Source organism: Anomaloglossus baeobatrachus, chromosome 3 (assembly GCF_048569485.1).
Source record: "Anomaloglossus baeobatrachus isolate aAnoBae1 chromosome 3, aAnoBae1.hap1, whole genome shotgun sequence".
Classification (NCBI taxonomy): Eukaryota; Metazoa; Chordata; class Amphibia; order Anura; family Aromobatidae; genus Anomaloglossus; species Anomaloglossus baeobatrachus.
This window is the reverse complement of record NC_134355.1, coordinates 401,615,986-401,621,985: the sequence shown is the minus strand read 5'-3', so window position 1 is coordinate 401,621,985 and position 6,000 is coordinate 401,615,986. Positions and strand designations below refer to the sequence as shown.

The 6,000-nt window shown below is 39.5% G+C and overlaps 1 protein-coding gene across 1 annotated transcript in view; it reads right to left on the bottom strand.

Moving 5' to 3' along the window:
- Positions 1-212: 212 nt before the first annotated feature.
- The window catches only part of KHDRBS2 (KH RNA binding domain containing, signal transduction associated 2), a 658,172-nt gene continuing 652,384 nt past the window's right edge, over positions 213-6,000 (bottom strand). The window contains exon 12 of the transcript XR_012751429.1: positions 213-868. The gene's annotated coding sequence lies outside the window, so the exon portion shown is untranslated. The remainder of the gene's footprint in view (positions 869-6,000) is intronic.

Here is a 6,000-nt window from a genome sequence, read left to right as displayed (position 1 = left end):
TATATATATAAAAGAGTGGAACTGCCTTCCCCCTACCAGCTTGATCTTCAAGTCCCAAAAAAATATTCCTAGTTTGGGTATCTAATGCAAAAAGTGGTTTATAAAGGGATAAATTAATCTTTTTAAGCATTAAGTCACCCCATATTAGCATACTACATAATAAAGGAGGAACATATGGGAGTTTTACCAAGCTGGGAGATTTAGAGCATCAAGTCAAAAGTATTTCAAATCCACACTTACTGTGGCTATTCATGTGATAGTAGTTCATTGGAATCTGGGATAGTTGTGATAGTTGTGAAGCTTTTTAATATTTGTGATTTATTCCCAAATCACTTATCTGTCCTTGAATAAACTTTTTCTTTTATACGTCTATAATTTACACAATTTGAGTAATATGTAATTGTAAATTAGTGCAGAGTGTGAAGCAATGGAAATCAAAGTCATAACAGTTTATTTTGTCAGAAAGGTGTAAGAAATTGAATAAGTGACCACTGAGTCAGTCATTTTTCTAATTTTCATCCCTTATGTGTTTCCCTTTAAATTTCATGCATCCTGGTTCTATTGTTTTCAATCAAATTCCCCTTTTTATTTTCACTATACCAAAATATATAAACTGGACAATATAATTCCAAAATGTCTTGGATACATTCATTTGTAATGTTTATTTGTAATATATACATATTTTGTCTCAATTGTCTTGCAAATCAGTATGATTTATTAACACTTGGTAGTTTTATATGTTACACATATATACAGTACACTACAGTAGACAGCTGGTAATCAACTCTTCATTTAAACAACATAAAGAAGACTGAATAGTGTACTTGTAGCATTTTCTCCAAGCCCCAATTCAACATTGTCTTCTATCCTATAAGGAAAAAAAAATGAAATCATGAATAAGTAATCTAAAATATGAATACATTAGAAAAAGAGTAAGTATAAATCAATAGGTCTTCCAGATAAAGCTGAGTTTTAACACTTTGTAGTTTGGAGTAAATTATTGTAGTTTTCTAGTAAAATAGGTAATGTAACATTTCAAGTAAGTTTTGTCTGCTGAATGTCATAAATAGTACTAAGGAGTCTTTGAAGTGAAAGTTTTTGGATGCTGTCAAATTATTACCCCTGGTTTAGCATTCTATATTTCAATATTGGGTTCCTGTCGGGTCCTCTAGAGCTATCAAACTGCCTCCATGCTGATTTAAAGCCAAAATCCAGCAATAAAATCATGCTTTTCATATACTATGGAATTATTAAATGTCTGCAATAAAACTTTTATTGTCGTCCCTCACAAATGCAGTGGACGGTCATGTTCTGGGCCTGCCCACACGCTGCGACTTCAGGATGTAGCAGTGCCAGGATCGTCATGTGGCCTCATGTGGATACGTTGGACCTTGGTTTTTTGGGAGTTAATAAAGGGGTGAAAGAGGGTGGGTGTTCTTTATATCTATATTTTATTTCAAATAAAGGATGTTTTTGGTGTTTGTGTTTATTTTTTTTCAATTACAGCATTAGTAATCGGGGGCCTCATAAACCCTACCTATTACTAATCTAGGTCTTAGTGGCATCTGCAAGCTGTCATTAACCCATTGTATTACCTCGATTGCCACCGCAGCAGGGCAATCGGGATGAGCAGCTAACGTGTGGGGATTGTCGCAACTAATGGGCTGCTATTTTTAGACTTTGAGGCCCAATAACCATGGGTCTGCTAAGCCTCAGAATACCAGCCATCAGATGTCTGCTTTATTTGTGGCTGGTTGTCAAAATTGGGGGGACCGCATGCAGTTTTATTTTATGATATATTTAAATAATTACAAAAAAAAGCTACATATGGTCCCACTTATTTTGATACACAGCCAAGATAAGCACAGCTAGGGGCTGCAGCCTGTAGACGGATGCTTTATCTGCACTGGGTATCACAATATAGGGGAACCCCACGCCCATTTTTTTAAATATTTTTACACCATTATAGGGACGCAGACAGCATGTGTGATACCAACCAATCATACATGCTGTCACATGATCCATTCAAAGAACAAAGAGTAAAGAGTTCCTGTCTATGCTTTAAATGAAACATAGCATGTCAATCATGCATATCCTTACATGCAAGACACAAAACTTAGCCTGCACCTCTCAGAGCAGTGTGCTCTGAATAATGACACCACAGATAATGATCCTCAGCCAGTTGTGCATGATTGGGAATGTGTACAGGAAGGGATATAGATGAGGAGTGCAGAAACTGAAGACAGGCTCCTTAGAGAATAATCTTATCTTTAAATTAATGGCATTGATTTATTCATATTGAGAATTAGGCCTAAGCCACACGGCATGAAAATTGGACTGAGTGGAATGCAATAAAACATCGCATTCCACTTGGACCAATATTAGCCTATGTGCCAGCACCCATGAGCGATTATTTTCTCATCCCCAATCGGACTGAGAAAACAATCGCAGCATGCTGCGATTGTATATTGAGACTTTTTCTCTCGCACCCATTCAAGTCTATGGGGCAAGAGAAAGATCGCACTGCACTCACGGTACACCGGTGTACCAAGAGTGCAGTCCGAGAATGGCAATAGCCGGCTCCAGAGGAGAGAGGGGGATAGATCCCTCCCTCTCCTCCTCCGTGACGGCTATCCCCTCCTCAGCACTGGCCCGCCCCTCCTCAGTTCCGGTCCGTCTCCCGCAGCTGAGGTCCGATTGCATGATCGGACCTCAGTCGCAGTGACATTCGCATGACACTTGGCTCCTGCTGTGCTGCCAGCGTGAGCCGAGTGTCTTGCAAGGATCGCATCAGTCCCTGTGTGGCCCTGGCCTCAATAAGTGACTCATGGTGGTGGATTGAAGGTGAAGTACAGGCACTGAGGGTGAGAGTGTGGGAGCTGTGAGACAGAGTGAAGAGACAGAAACTTAGAGCTAGCAGAAAGGTTAGGATGTAAACAATAACAGACAAAAAGGGTGAGCTGTAGGGGAGGCTGAAGGAGGTAAAAAAAATGAAAAAAGGTAAAAGGGAGTTTGGGAGCCATTATAAAGACAGCCAGATTAAGGCTTTATTTGTACACGAAAACTCCTTTAAATGATAACCTTGCAACTGAATGCAGCCATCACTAGTGGTAGCATTTTGACCCTGGATTACTGCAGCTTAAACTGTACTATATATTATCAGAAAAATGCCTACTGTTCAAAAACAAAATTTAAATAATTTAGTTTTACTTTTTATGAACATTAAAAATAACACTCTGGTCAATGAGCTTCACAGAAGCCTGATACTCTCCTTTGTGTAGAGGTGTAGAGATCATTATTTAGTAGTCACCCCCATGCAGGACTAGAATAACAGTTATATCATAACCCCTTTACGACCAGCCGAGTTTTGCGCTTTCTGGTTTTTTTCGCCATTCTTCTTCCAAGAGACGCAACTTTTATATTTTTCAGTCAATATGGTCATGTGAGGGCTCGTTTTTTGCGGAGTAAGCTGTACTTTTAAATTAAACAAAAAGTTTTTCCATGTAAATGGTATTGGAAAACAACAAAAAAATTCCAAATAAGGAAAAATTGCAAAAAAAGTGAAATTGCACTATTGTTTTTCAGATATTTTATTCACTGTGTTCCCTATATGGTAAAACTGATGCATTACTGTAATGCCTCAGGTCAGTGTGAGTTCTTATACACCAAACATGCATAGGTTTACTTTTATATAAGGGGTTAAAAAAATCAGAAGTTTGTTCGAAAAAAGTAGCATACGTTTGCGCCATTTTCCGTGACCCCTGGCGTTTTCATATTTTGGGATATATGGTTCAGTGACAGCTTATTTTTTGCGTCTTGAGCTGATGTTTTTAATGGTATTATTTATGCGCAAATGCTATGTTTTGATCGCCTGTTATTGCATTTAGCACAAAATTTGTGGCGACCAAAAAACATAATTTTGGCATTTGGAATGTTTTGCAGGTACGCTGTTAACCGATCAAGTTAATTGATTTTAAATTTTCATAGGTCGGACATTTCTGAACGCGGTGATACCAAATGTGTGTATATTTTTTATTTTTTAACCCTTTAATTTTCAATGGGGCAAAATGGGGGTGAGTTGAACTTTTAGGTTTTATTTTCTTTAATTTTTTAAAACTTTTTTTTAACTTTTTTTTTTAATTTTACTAGGTTGCCTGAGGGACTATAACAATCAGCAGTCTGATCGCTCATGCTTTTTTCCCGATCAGAGCAGCATCGCTCTGACCGGGAGAAATGATCATCTCTTGTAACAAGCAGCACTCGGTTGTTTCGTACAAGACCTGAGTCATGTGAGCACAGGAGCCATCACATGACCCTGTCCTACCATGACAATCACCGGATCCATGTGATCACGTTACGTGACTTTCGGTATTGGGTGGGGAGCACAGATCTTCCACTATCGCTGTTAATATGGCGCTATCACATCTTGACAAGCTGTATAAATCAGCTGAGATGTGCGCAAATCCCCCCCTGCAGCCCACAGCAGCAGGTGGGGATTAACACTATGACCACTAGAACGTAACTTTACTGCCGTGGTCATTAAGGAGTTAATATACATGACACACAATCCATCAATTACAATAAGTCATGGGCAGAGCTCACGTCCTTCCCTTCCCTACACAATAATCTCTGCACAGATAACAAAGAAACCTATATCATAGAATGGAAAGAAATCTTTCCATTCTGCATGTGCATGGTCTATCTATGTCTGGGGTCGGGAACCTATGATTCGTGAGCCAGATGTGGCTCTTTTGATGGAGGCATCTGGCTCACAGACAAATCTTCTGGTTTGTAAGACGCACTTTTTTTCAGGGGAAAAATGGGGGTGCATCTTACAAACCACATATGGTTTACCAGGACAGCAATGATGGAGAACGGTTGGCAATACTGCGGGCTCGTGGGGTGTTGTGGCGGCGGGCGCCATTAATCTGTGGGCTGCTTTGAATCTCCCGCAGTTGAGATCAATTGCAAGAAAATGGCAGCGCATGCGCAGATAGGACTGCGCAGTGATTTTCCTGACATCCATCACATTCATCTGCACATGCGCCGTGGCTATTTTCTTGAAGTTGATCTTATCAACTGCGGGAAATTCAAAGCGGCACACTGGCAGATCAATGGCGCCCGCCGCTGTGACACCACATGAGCCCACAGCAGTATTGCTGACCCTCCTCACATTGACACTCCTGAATCGCGACACCACGCATTCCGTGCCTGCACCATCGCTTACCCTGCCCCCTGGGACCTTCTGAGCCGCTCCACCACCGCTGCTCCCCCTGGTGAGTATGGCACTCACGGAAATATATTTTAAAATATGTGGAGTTCATGGCTAAATCAGTAAAAAAGGTTCCTGACCCCTGGTCTATGTCATAATATTAAACTTAGTGGCTGATATTAAAATAGCAGAATTTATTTATTTTTTTACTAAAGAGTGATATGAAAATGTTAACAAAAGTTATATAATTTAAATAAATAATATTTTAACATTAATATGTGATTTAGGCAATAAGTAATTTTCCACAACACTGCTAAAAATAACTTTAAAAGCCACCATACCCATTAGATGGCTGTCAGCCAAACGATGCCTTAGCTTCTCATTCGACCAACAGCCATCTCAGGCAATGATCCCAAATAAAGGTGTGATGCTTTGGCCGAGTGTTCCTATGTTTCCTATGGCACAGCCGCTGGCTGTCACCCATTTGGATCAAATTCATCTATATTGGTAGGTTCAGAAGACATTAGTCTAATGTGTATGTGAGACAAAGATTAGAACTAAATGATTTGCAGTATACAGTTACAATTACTATACTTATTACAATATCAGCACTATTTTCATTTATTGGATGACTTTCAAGAACATCACAGCCATTCAATGGGTACAGAAGAATGTAGCATATTGAATCTGTACTTAAAGGGAATCTGGCAGTAGGACCAACCCTCCTAAGCCATCTATATGGACATCCAGGTCATAGGAAGCTCTATAAAATAATACCTTGATATCTG